This window comes from Anastrepha obliqua, chromosome 1 (genome assembly GCF_027943255.1).
Source record: "Anastrepha obliqua isolate idAnaObli1 chromosome 1, idAnaObli1_1.0, whole genome shotgun sequence".
Classification (NCBI taxonomy): Eukaryota; Metazoa; Arthropoda; class Insecta; order Diptera; family Tephritidae; genus Anastrepha; species Anastrepha obliqua.
Window position 1 is genome coordinate 123,663,563 of NC_072892.1, and position 14,534 is coordinate 123,678,096.

Sequence of the window (14,534 nt, forward strand, 5' to 3'; positions counted from 1 at the left end):
AAATGGCCCAAAGTACATAAAGATAAATATTCAAAAGCAGTGGTGCACCTCAACGTTATTACCTCAAAAGTCATTTATATTTATTAGCAGACGTCCGAAAATTGTAAATGTGAAACTACCAAATGCGGCAAATGTGAGTTTGTGAATGCACAAAATCGTGCAGCTTTGAGCGTTTGTGTGTGCAACTGCACGAACAGTAGATATGAAAAAGATGACCAGAGTAACCAAAACTATACGTCAATGCAAGGATGACTGAAAGTGTCCGGAAGGCGTAGGACTTCCGTTTTCGTGCAAGAGTTAAAGTCTAATTTTGAAAAAAATACCAAAAATAGTTATATTATTTTTTAGAATATGCGAGAATTCAAAACTTTCTGCTAAGACCAGCTTAACCCCAAACTATAGTTCAGGGTGCATATGGTAGTTGAGGACAAGTTGAGAGTAAATCTAGTTCGAACTCGCATTAAATAAATAAATCCCTAATAGAACCAGTCGGAATCAGCCAGATTCAGAGGGATTGAAGCAAAACTACATTCAAACGTTGGAAAAAAATATCAGCAGTACTAAAGAAAATAGCAGGAGAGAAGGAATTTTATGGAATATTTGGATGGAATGAAATATTTCAAAATTACCATAAAATTTCTTTAAAAACTTAGATTCTACGCCATGTCGCACCAAGAACGAGTACCGGGCTTTGGGGAAACAAGTACCGTTGCTGAATGCCAAAATAAATACCTTTTGTAAAAAATTAAAAAAAATGTTTGCCCAAACAATTTTTTTCTTATAGCCTTGTGTACTCCGCTCGGGAGCATAGGACCTCGACAAGACTCTTCCATCGTACACGGTGGTGGGCTGTTGGTTTTGCGTCGTCCCATGTTATATCGGAGTCTGCTATTTCATGCAACATCGACATTATCCATTTTTTTTTGGCTGACCGCGACCTTTGCTCCTTTGCAGGTTCCAGTCCAGTGCCATTCTTGTGATGCTATCTGGTGGTTTTCTAATCGTGTGACCTATCCATCGCCACATTCTGCGTTTGATTTTCCCTATGATGGGTTCCTCATTCATTGGTCTCCACAGCGTGATGTTGCTGATGGAATTGTTGTTCTTAAAATTATATATCAGTGCAACCTTGAACCAAGTTTACTTCTAACAACCATATTAAGATTTATACGCTCCTCATCTGTTCTACTCCACTACCGCATTGCTGCTGTTGGTACTCAGCCAGAATAATCTACAGATGATGCGGTGGCATTTGTTGATGAAAGCCCTTGTGTTAAAGGTATTGAAGACCAGGCATGTTTCACTTCAGTACAACTGTACATACTTCATACATGAGCTGAATATTCGCAGTTTAGTGCGCTTAGAGATTAACGAAATCGCCCGAATGCCGTCTTTGCTTTCTTTAGCCTTCAGTAGACATCTTCATCTGCTCCGCCGTCTGTTGTGATAGTGCAGCCGAGGTAGCAGAAGCTTTCGACAAATTTCACCTGGCACCCGTCAACTATTTTAGGCCTTTCTATACTGTGGTTGACTCTTACAGCCATGGTCTTGGCGATGTTGACCTCCAGTCCGACAGTGCGTGCCAGCGCGACTAGTCAGTCCGTCTTCGCTTGCATGTCAGTGAGTTTGTGAAAGAGAAGTCTGATTTTATCGCCGAAGTCCAGATCCTCAAGATGTCTGGGGAAGCTCCATACGATGCCTCTTTTGTGCAGGGTCAATTGCCTCATAACGTCGTCTATGACGAGAGCGAAGAGAAGGGGCGACAGGGGGCAACCTTGCCTTACGACTGCGTTGGTGGTGAATGGGTTGCTGATGTTGCCGTTGTGGAGCACTACTAGTTCGGGGTTCTCCTACAGGGCTCTGATGAGGCAGATTATCCCTTTCTACTCAACGCCAGTCATATTGAGTCTGGTTTGGTTGTGTCGAACGCCTTCTTGAAGTCGACGAACAGCATGTGAAGCGAGGACCGTCCCTCCATTGATTTGTCTACTATGGTGCGAAGAGTGTTGGCTTGGTCAGTAAGGGCGTCCCTTAAGGAGCGTTCGATACAGTGGAGTCTGCCTTGTACAGGGTGGCTGATGAAAGCCGCTACCAAAAAAAAAATTGAATAACTTTTTTTCTTTTTAAGTTATCTGTTCCATTTTTGTTTTAATTTGCAGATTGATCTTTCAAATTTATTAAAATGGATAACTGGGACACGCAAACAAGAATTTGGATAGTCTGCCGCTATCACGCACTGGAGTCCGTAGTTTTGGTACAAAGAGAGTACAGGCGGATGTTTGGCGGCGATCCCCCGAGCAGATGGACCATAATGAGACTGGTGAATAATTTTGCTGAGCAAGGAACAGTCGCAAGAAGGCCTTATCATCGAAACCCACCAGTTCGGACGGAGGAAACGATCGCTGCTGTAGCTGCAGCTATACAAAGCAATCCAAGGGTTTCAACAAGAAGCTTATCTGCTCAACTTGGTGTCAGCCGACAGTCTTTGCAAACAATAATGCACAAAGATTTAGACTTATTTCCCTACAAAATTCAAATGGTTAACAAACTGAATGCAGCAGACTTGCCGATTCGCTTGGAATTTTGCCAGAAGATCCTGCAAATGGTGGAAGAAGACCAAAACATGTTAAACTGCCTTTTCATGTCTGATGAGGCCCATTTCGATTTAAACGGCAATGTGAACAAACAAAATTGTCGAATATGGAGTACTTCTAACCCACAGATACTCCACGAGACGGAATTGCATCCTCTTCGCGTGACAGTGTGGTGTGCGGTTTCTTCACGCTGTATTGTCGGGCCTTATTTTTTTGAAGAAAATGGTCACACCGTTACGGTTACTGGAGACCGTTATTTGAAAATGCTGAAAGAATTTTTCTATCTAGAACTACGCCGAAAGAGAATTCCTTTCAACTCTGTGTGGTTTCAACAAGATGGGGCAACGTCTCACATAGCCCAGACTGTTATGACAGAGTTGCGACGAAAATTTCCCAATAAACTGATTTCAAGAAACTCCGAATTTCGTTGGCGCCCCAGGTCGCCTGACCTTACTGCACCTGACTTTTTCTTGTGGGGTTTATGTGAACAAGAAGTTTATAAAACAAAGCCAACAAATTTGGATGAACTAAAACAATCCATTCGGGCAACAATTGCGGCTATTCCTGTCGCAACTCTCAAAGCAGCAATGAACAACTTTTTACTAAGATGCCGCACTTGTGTCAACGAGCATGGGGGGCATTTAAATTCAATTATTTTTAAAACTAGTTAAGCTACATTTAATAAAATTTAATGACCTTCAACTTAAAAAAAAAATAAATGAATTCCATACACTAAAAAAAAGTTATTTGAGTTTCTTAATGTAGCAAAATTCATCAGCCACCCTGTATGATCGCAGCTAGAGTTTTGTAGATGGCGTTCGGCTGGATTGATCCTTGCAAGTTGTCGCATTCGCGCAAATCGCCTTTCCTGGGTAGCTTCATTGTCTCAGACGGTGGTGATGTGGGGATGCAGAATTTCCGTTGAAATTCGAGGGTCGGCAATCAGTAGTTCTGACTGTATGCCATCATCGCCCGCGGCTTTGTTGAGCTTCAGCTTTTTGATTGCATCCTTGATCTTCGCTAGACTGGGACAGGATTTTGCTGCTGGTTGTTATGCCCCTAAACAGGCAAGTAGGTTTATTTTTGCACGGACTTTTCAAACGACCCTCGTATAATATTTGGAGATATTTACTGCATATGCGCTACGTATAAAAACAATATTCATGTAAATGACCGCAAGTAGCGTCCATACATAATGGGTTTTTCAGTAAGAGCGCTTCAACTTTTGAACTTTTTGAATAAAACACAAACGGTTTGACTTTTTTAACTAATTTTTTTTTTTATCGAGTTTGAATATATACATTTAAGTATGGAATTCGATTTCTTTTGCATGACCACCGCGTGCACGTTTTACGAAGTCCAATCGTTTAACCCAATTTTCGACCACTCTTTTGCATAAATCGGCCGAAATTCCAGCAATTTCGCGTTCAATATTGGCTCTGAGCTCACAAATCGTCGCCGGCTTGTTACTGTAGACCAATGACTTCACATAACCCCAAAACGGGACGGCTTGTTAAATGGACCGTAAAATGGCCGTAATGCTCTTAAAGTAGCAGCAACAGAATGATTATTTTCATAAAAAATTTGTACGACTTGCAATCGTTCCATGATGAAATGTATACTAATGAAGTTTACAAATGACAACCGAAAAATAAAAAATATTGCGTCGTTCGCCCTCCCTATCGGAAAAAAATTGAAGCGCACCTATGAAATAACCCTATATTAAGTAACAATGTCTGTTTTGCGCTAATAATTAGAGACCAGAAACGTTTTCAGTATATATACAGTTATGTACACATGTGTTTATAAGCGCGCATGTATGCGTGTCTATGTGCTCGAGTATCCGAATGGTGATAAATCATGGCAGTAAAATCTACTTGAAAATTCTTTTAATAAACTCTCAATAATTTTCATCATAAATTTCAGCACGCAACGTCGCATCAACACCCTTCCCTTGTTATAACCATAGTTTACAGCACGCCAACAGAATTAGCAGCAACAACAACAAACATTGAAAACATTAATTTCTGCTAACGAAGCCAGCACTAGCAAAGCAAATAGTTTTGAAAGTATCGCATGACTTGAAACGGCGGGCAGGAGCGTGGTTGGCGGTCAACACATTTCCTTTGCCGGTGGCGGGGTACGATAGCACAAAGCGAACAAATAGATGTGTGCTGGTGGAGAAGGTTACTGATGGCAGCATAATTAGAAGATTTACAATTATCGATTTGCAAAAATAACAAAACTAATAAAATATGAAAAATATTTTTTTTTTTAATTTTGTCTGTGTAGTTTTCATGTTCTGGTTTGCCATCAGGTTGGTGTTGTTCCTATTTTTTTTGTTTTTCAAAGAAGTGAGAGCCACACTACCAATGCACTCATTCCCCAACTCGCCCCGCAAGTAAACATTTTTTAAGTGATTTTCAATTTATGAGAAAACGCTGCGCATTAATTGCAAAGTTGTAACACCGCGCGAAAGTTGGCGAAGTGTTGAACATGGCTGATTGAGTGTGGGTGCAGTGTTCGAGTTAGTGTTTGTGTTACTTGTTGGCAGCAGTGATGGGCACACGGGGGTATGGGGTTGTGGCAGAGGGAGCTCTTTGATTTTGCTATCGTGCACTTTGAACTTTCTACCGTTAATAAGAAAATCAAAGGCCACAGCAGTAGCAACAAAATCAAATTCATCAGTCACTGCAACACCAATAACAGGAACAACAACTGAAGCACAAGCACTAACACGCTACAGCTGAGCCTTTGCAGAAATTGGCTGAGTACTTTGAAGTCTTGTCAAAGTTTTTGTTGTAGCAAATTAAAACAACAAGAAAGGTGCAAATGGGAAAGTAAACATGCTGTGCCAGGAAGTGAAGAGAAGGGCATAAAGTCAGCGAGTGTGGCAAACAAGTTCTTAAACAGAAATAAACAGGAATAAAAAAATTAAAGTGCAGTAGTTAAAAAAAAGTAAATAACGGAAAAAAAGATTTTAATTTTATATTAACCAAATGCCGTTTGAGTGTTTGCGAATGTTAACAGGGAAAAGTGGAAAATATAGAAGCAGCTAAAGGTTGCAGCTAACCAGCTTTGCCACAGCAACAAAGACCAAGTAAAGTGATCAACTGCTGTCGAAAAGTTAGTAATGAAGGGCTAAAACGAATATACAGTGTTGGGAAAAATAATAGAAACGACCTACTGAAAATTTTGAAATATATTGTACTAGCGTTGGTTTAGCAGATTTGCTTTGATTGGTAAGATAAAACTGATAGCTGGGGTTTTCTTGAAAACCAAATAATTTTGATGCTGAACTGTAGTATCATACATTCAGCATGAAATTTTAATGAAAACCAAGAAGAAAGCTTTCTAAAAACTGTGGAACACCCTAGGATGCAAGGGGGCCTTAGGATAAATGGCTGCTCTTGCGAGGGACCTACTTGTACAAATAATCAAAATTCGTCCGTTGTGATACCAAAACAGAACCAAACAGGGGGAGAAAAGAAGAAGAAGCTTTGGACTCGAGGTTGATAACCAACAGTGGCTAATTACATTCGTATTAACCGCTTCAAGCTACTGATGAATTTCCCCAAATGTCTAAATCTTTGTGCGACGAGAGCAGGGCAGCTGAGAAGAATATGCTGAGATGATTCCACCTAATCTTCTAGGCAGCTTCTGCAGAAAGGATTTGAAGAAAGAAAGATCTTACTGGATGGTGAGTCTACATGTATAATACAAAGCGAAAGTGGTATTCTTCATTGGCCGTTCAAAACTAGCACAAATTCTTTGTAGGCAACATTTTGGAGATGTTTCTTTCTAAAGGCAAAAGCATGAAGCACAGGATGAGTTCAGAATAGACTTTGACTTAAGTTTTTAAGCTGGTTGTTTTGTTAAAAATGTCGGAGTATAATTTTTTCTGGATTTGATTCCTTATCAATATTGAATAAATGTAAAGTAACTTTCAAGAGCATTCAGAAGCATATTGCAGACACCAAGCAGCATTTCTTTCTTTCCTTGGTCACTCCGCTCGGCAGCATAGGACCTCGATAAGACTTTCTGGACTAATTTCATACGGCCATGCCATTTTAAAGGAAACAAAGTTGTGAGATTTTTTCAATTTATTTTCTGTTCAAGAATATAATATTTATTTAAAAATATACACTGACATTTTTTCCAAATATTTATAGAGGCTTTCGAGTAAATTTTTGGTGATTACTTTGTTTATTAATATTGTTGAATTTTTCTAAATTTAGTACAAAAATGTAAGGTTTCGCTTCAGGCATGGACAAAAAACAAAAACAAAGAACACAAAAATGTGCCGTTGAAAATATTGCTAATAATATTAAAAAAAAATTAAGCCCGTCACTGCATATTTTGTCAATAAAAACTTAAAATTGTATAAAAAATTTAGAAAAATTTAACAATATTAAAAAAACAAAACCGAAAAAAACAATTTAGTTCGAAACCCACTCCAAATATTTGAGAAAAAGTCAGTGTGTATTTTCAAATGTACATATTTTTATATTTTTAAAGTCATAACATAAATTGAAAAATTGCTAAACTTTTTTTCTTGCCTGGGGAATATATGTATATATATAAATATAAGTTCCTATGGTTCCGCAGGGGAACTAACGGCCACAACAAGCTCCCTCCATTCTCTTCAGTCGAACGCCAACCACTTCAATTCGTTCCAACTTCAGTTTGTCTTTGCCATCTCTTGCCTTGGTCTGCCTCTGCTTGGGTTTCGTTGCGGGTTCCAATCGATTGAATTATGGATTATGTCACTCGGCGCTCTTCTTAAAATGTGACTAAGTTTCCCCCGCTTTCTTATAAGGATTTTCGTTCACGTTGATATTTGGTTTGTGTTAGTTGGATGTGGTGTTAGATCAGCGTAGACGACGGTTAACAAAAATTTGTAATCGCTATGAGTCTGGGGCTGCAAGATTACAAGTTTCTTCGCCATACAGTGGGCGGACTTGATATTTGAGTCGAAGATTTAAATTTTGGTGTTACGAGTGAGGACAAGGATTTTTAGCTGTCGGAGAGCCAAAGGCCTGTTTTGCTTTGTTCATGCGACTTATTATGCCTTCTTTTGAGCCTCCGTTTGAAGATAAAATGCTGCCCAAGCAGCAACAGAAGCTGACTACTTCGAGCTCAGTACTGTCGATTTCAAATTTTTGAGTTGTGTTCAGGACAAGTTTAAGCGCATTACCTTAGTTTTGACAACATTTATTTGACGTGGAATGGCCGTCGGAAATAATTTTCTTCTTAATTTTTCCATTTACGCCAGTTAAAGGCATCGTGGGAAAGGACGTATTTGGGCTGTGTGAATAGGCTGCACAATTTTGCACTTGGATACTACTTCAGTATGAAATTAAATTGCTTCCATATAACTTAAATGCAAATTTACAATGAATTAATACATGGAAATCACCTTATATTGAATAACGACTTTGAATCTATGTGAAACTAGAAAATGTGAAAAACTGTGAGCTGATCAATTTATATAACAATTTCAACGAAACAGTCCTATAAATTTTCCCAAAACTTGAAGTATGTTGATATGTATTTATGCACACATACACGTACATTTGTATGAATTTAAATATGTATTCAAATTGATGCAGCAAGCCACGAGTGGAAGCCCAATCAGCATGGATGAAGACCTACTGATGAGCTGATATGTATAACTGCAAGTGAGGCAAATGAAGCATCTAAAGCAGCACTCGACGTAAGCGGAGCAAGAGCATACTAAGGGAGCTTTAAGGGATAGAGGTGGAGGAAAACTTCGAATGTAGAAGTAAATGCAGAAAAATTCTATCAAAGAAATGAAGAAAAATAAATTGGTAATGAATTGTATATAAAAGCATAAGAAAATTAAGAAAGAATTGCAAAAGAAGCGGTGCATAAATATTCAATGTTGTACAGTGAAAGCACGGAGGTAGATGGGGCGGGACAAATACGAAAGAAAAAAATCAATATGCAGATTAAAACATATTTAATGAGGATTATGAATTGAGCAATTAAATATGAGCAAAGGGCAAAAGAATGCAGCAGGCAAGTAAAAAAAATTGCATGAAAAAGAAATTTTATTTTTATTTAGAGGAATTCTCATAGTGAATAATAAAATACGGTGAACTGTAAATAGATTGATGAGTTGCATGCTACGTTAATTTAAAAGTTCGATTGCTAACACTAAACTGCTAGACTTCGAATTTTAAATTGATATAAAATAAGGAAAAAAATTGATTGGGCAATCTTTGATATTTTTGGTCCTCAAATCGCTTGCCGGCAGCACTTGGGGCAGAGGCAAAGAATTGTTGCTATCGACATTTAAGGCAATTGGCCGGCCGGTTCTAAACTATGTTGCGCATGTCAGGTCACTAGGAACCAGTGACACGCATTGGATAAAGCTTCAGACATGCCAAATCACTGCCATTCGGACATCGACGGGTTGCCTTCTGATGTCCCACCTTCATCACGAGGCCCATATGCTACGTGTGCAGGAGCATAACAAACTGTTCAGCAAGCAATTCTTGTTAGGGTGCTACCGCAAGTTTCACTCTTGCAGACACCTGATTGAGCCAGACCCGCCTCCCAGGCACGTCAGGAGACACCTAAAAACTACGCTGACAAGATCCAGGACAAAACTAACAGACATTTACTGGACCAGACAGTGTTAAGATAGACAATAAACGACATTCATTGGGAAATTGTTACCACCTTCATAAGCTCTTGCCCAGAAAATGCCGTAATTGGAGTCCAACCACCACCCATTGCAGATGAAGAGCTCCAGCTTCCCCGTGAGACCCGCGTAGCACTGGCACAATTACGTTCTGGATATCGAAGTAGGTTAAACTCCTAATTATCCAGAATTAACCCTAACATACCAAACATATGTCCGTGCGACACTAACCACCTTTTCACATGCCCTTTAAAACCTACTCTCATTTAACACCCCTCTCTCTCTGGACGGAACCTGTCGAAACAGCATGTTTCCTGGGCCTATCTTTAGATGAGCCAGACGAAGGCGACCGGTGACATACCCTACACTGACGGAGCTTGTATTACTGCTACAACAACAACACCAATTGTTTTCAATGAATGTAATGGCTGTTCTTCAATAGATTCGGCTTGCTTTTAAGCCCAAATATGGGAGTTTTGATAATTGATGTAGCCATTAAGCGAAAAATAGGCTTGACCTCTGAACACCATAAGTTACCTTGAGCGCGCGATGAATACGACTCTACAACTTGTAAACGTAAATCATTCCATGATGAAATGTGAATATATGAAAAAAATTATGTATTTAATATAGTTTGACAACAGTCAGGCGTGTCTCTCAATAAACGGGGTCAAAGATGATCCTTGAAGTATAAGAACTTCTTTTCGTTACTAGTGCCCCCTGCCTAACTTGCCGCCAAGAGAGCTCGCAAGCCTCGTAGGAGGGATCTCATTTTAGTCACATTCAGCCGGTTACTCTGATTTTAGGATATAATGAAGCCTGAGTGAAGTTAGTTAAGGTACTAAGGTGGATATCGAATCTGCAAGGCTTCAATGACGGATTTGCTGTCGCTGCATATGACATGTTTTTTGTTGGTTTGGGAGGCAAACATTACTGCTTCATGCAGTGCAGTGTGTGTGTGTGTGTAGAAGAAGCTATGAGAAGTGTTTTCAAATTCAGGCTAAGCTGGTGGCGTTGCTCGACGTCATTATACACATCGCACAGCTGCTTACATATCTTTTTTACTCTCCTAACACAAAGTTCTCAATTTCAGTTGCGCTTAAAGTGACACTTTTCTTAAATTTTTATGTTTAATTATTCTAATCTAAATACTCCAAATAGAAATTTAAAAGTAACAGTTACACAAGCCCGATAAGCGATCGTATCCCATTAAATCGAGTATCCCATTAAAATATTCAGAATTTTGCTGAAAAAAAAGTCTGCTACGAAAGATTTCAAAACCCATTGTATCTATTTATGTATCAACATATATTTCCGCAAATGTAGGACAAATAGCGTTTTTACTTCACTTCGCACCTACAAAGCTCATTTCTGTGCGCTGCACATTTCCGAATTTTTTTAGCTGAGCTAAGTAGCTCGTTACAGCGATTTTATCTCAGTAAAGATTTATAAAATAAATGTTCACATTCACTCACATGCACAAACACAAATCAAATTCATATAATATACATACGTAGAATATATATAGTATCTACGAGAAATTTTCAGCCAATTTTTCTACTAAGCCTACATGTGCCTACATACACATATACGCACATATAAATACACACATATGTTTGAGTTGGCATGCGTGTTTGTGTTTATGTTGTGAAATGGATTAAAAAGCTTTTTATTAACCTTATCAAAGGAGATGGCAAAAACTTATGGGAATCAACGTGGCAAAGGGCAGGATAGAGAAATTCGAAAAGGATGCAGAGGGTGAACAACATTAGCCACAATAGCAAGGCCTCTGCACTGCCCTACTTCGAAGCAGCCACATCTTCGCTGAACCGTTTGTTTGATGAGCGCAACTTTTCCGCTTTCACATAAATAATTTTTGCGCTTTTAAATTATTGTTTGTTGACTCTCTCTTTTACGATGAGGCAGAAAACTTACTTGTCAGCGCGCGTTTCCGTTAAAGCGCGCTTTTCAGTCGCAGCGTGGGTGAGCGCCATTTTCATTACGGCTTTTTTATTCACGCGCCGTAGTGCAACAGGGGAATCAAAACTTTGTGCAAATAACGGTTGATTGCAATAGACTAATGGTATCGAGGTATATATTTTTATATAATATCTTTTTCTCCTCATTACTTTCTTGAGGAGCAAAGGGCCTCTACAAGGCTTCTCTAACGTACGCAGTTAGATGATATCGGCTTAGCATTGCCCCAGCTTGTATTTATGGAAGATAACTCATGCTGAAAAGATCTTTTCCAGATTTTCTTTAGTCGGCTGTGACCTCTGTTCCCTTCTTCTGCTTTAGGGCAGTTTTTTAAGATCTTGACCTATCCAACTCAATTTTTTGCGTGATAGCTGGCGTAAGATGGGCTCTACGTTCATTTTCCTCTCAAGTTCTATGTTACTTATTATGTTGGGCCACAATATTCCGGATCCAAACTGGATAAAAATGCAAAGTGGGTGGATTTGGTGGTGAACGAGGACAAAACGAAGTACCTCCTATCATCAGACAAACAGTCGGCACAATCGCTTATCGGCACTCACGTCATTGTTGACAGTTATGATATCGAGGTTGCAAAGGACTTCGTTTATGTGGGAACCACCATTAACACCGATAATAAAGTCAGCCTTGAAATCCAACCTAGAATCTCCTTTGCCAAAAAGTAATACTTTGGTCTAAGTAGTTGCTTTGTTGTGATTATGTGAGGATTTGTAACGGTGGAAGAGATAAATACTGCGTAGCTGGAAGAGCTCAAAGCAATACCAAAGCGCTTTTTCTTCTGAAGTGGTTCGAGGATTGGAAAAAGAGTAGGCACAAGTTTATTATATCGAGTGCGATTACTTTGCAGGGTATTAAATAGATACTCGACTATATTTTTCTAGAAAAATAAAAAGACATCTTACTTTTTGAATACACCTGGTAAATGGTAAAACTTTAGACTAATGAGTGTTCGAAGCACCATACGATTTGACAGAAGAGTGATTTTTGATAGGATTTAGTGCTTTAACTTAGTACGATTTTTGTTTAATGCGGCCAAAAGACAGAGTATATTGAGCGCAGACTGCTGACCTACCTTATATTCTAAGAATTTTTTAGAACTTTAGCATACCTTGAGATGAATGGTTCCATAATTATATGAACGCATGGCAATATCATCAGAATGGTGTAGCCTTTTTCTGCCTAAGGTAGGACACTAACAAATAATATGTTCTGAATTGTCAGTGTTCATTTCACAGAATCGACCGATGATGGTCTCAGAGACAATATATGTTCCCCTCAATACCCTACGCATTTTCTTTTCGGAAACTTTTTATGTTGTTATGGTTTTGAAGGGTCACTTTTATAAATATTAGTATTATTGATATTCAGCAACGCCACTGGTAACTCGTTTCTTGAATTTTATTCAGTTTTTCCAGAAACTGAAATTCGCAACTCATACAAGAAGCTCTATCGCTTTGTGTGTTTTCGATTCTCCAAAATTAAATCCGATGTGGGATGAGTTGACATATTATATGGGGGACATCAGTCAGTAACTTTATCAAATACTACAAAGATTCGTTCGGTACCAAAACAATAAAGGATCCAAACAAAAGCGCACAATACGTATGTACCTAGGTAGGCGAAATGGTGGTGACACCCTCCAAGGAGCACTAAAGCGCCGTTTGGATAACATCATTTAGGCTAGTGCACTGCCCCAGGCAGTCGAAGAAAGGAGCACCAAGTGACCACACTTATCTAGCTGCGAAACCTAGACATTTACAAAGAAAATGATTAAAAGTCTCCATCCCGAAGGGCCCTACAGCCTATGACCCCAGCTACGAGTTTGGAAACTAAATGGCGTGGAAGTTGGAAACTATAATGGGGCCAAAGGGTTTTCGAAATACCACCAATTGAACACAATGAAACAAATTCAGCCTACCTGTTCCTGCCAAGTTCATCAGCAACTTCATTTCTCTCTATGTTCCTATGTTCTGGAACACAGATCAGAGAAATGTTAACTGCATACACAAGGAATTTGATCTGCCCCTTACAGGAGGTGACTAGTTTGGGTCTGCACCAGAGCCTTGATGGCGGCTTGACTCAGCATACTATATGCCTGTAGGATTTCAAAGACTTCTGTCTGAAAAACACTAAAAGTATTCGGCAATTTTAAGATATTATCTATTTTCTGAAAATTTAAGAAATTATCTATTAATAAATTATCGATTAAGAAGTTATCTATTGGCGGATTTAGAGGAAATGCCTGCTCTGACTCCCGATTCCATCTTGGAGCCGTCAGTGAAGATAAATATACCATCTTTGGTACAGATTTTCCCGTTATTTCAATCCTGCCTAATTGGAAATCTTGCTCTGGCACGACCCTCAAACCTCAGTTTGCGGATAGCGAGACCTGTGTGAAGCTCAGAGAAATGCGGTAATAACTTCTCGAAAGTACTACCATGTCCCTTGGGCGACTGCTGCAGCTTTATTTATTTAGTGGCTAGAAGGATGTTTTGTATTGCTTCATTTAATAAATAATAAATAAAATAAAAGGTATCCAAAAAATGTTGTTTTAAAAATTTGTTATACCCAGCAGTGAATGAAAGAGAATACTCTTATACTGCAATAAATTGGCGACTTTATAAGATTAACGCAGCCGTTGTTACATCAGATAGTGGCTTATTTAAGAAAGTGGTAGAGTCGAGTCGGAGTTTTCCTTTCATTTGTATACGTTTTTAGAGAAATTGTGCCAAGGCTGTTGGTAAATGTTTTCATGATTATTTTTCAGCAAAAATAGTCTTAAATATTGTAGATAACTAATTTAAAAAATGTAAAAGCTATATCATTAAATAATCACCCTTAAAATCTAGCTTCAAAAAAGTGTTACTGGCGCGAGCTTTGTCACAAATCCAACTGAAGCTGCTTGCAGTGAAAGTACACAGAGCTGTAACACCACTTCACATCTACATATTTAAATAATTCTCTTATATTCACTGTGAAGTTGACGGAAAGTGCGGGGTTGTGACAGAAAATGGCCTAAGGAAGCGAGTAATGGAAGGAAGGAAGTTCTGCTGCTCTGACTGTTTGCATATCATTGACATTATAAGCGTTTGTGAAAATCAACAATAACAAAAAACAGTTAGCTAGCTCTTTACAAGCATAACAGAAAGCGCAGAATACACGTACATATGTTGACATATGTACTCGTATCAGTGTGTTTGTTTGTTTGTTTGTATATATAAACACTTGAGCGCTTGATTTTGTTAAAAGAGCAAAAGCCAAGATCTCTGTTCTGT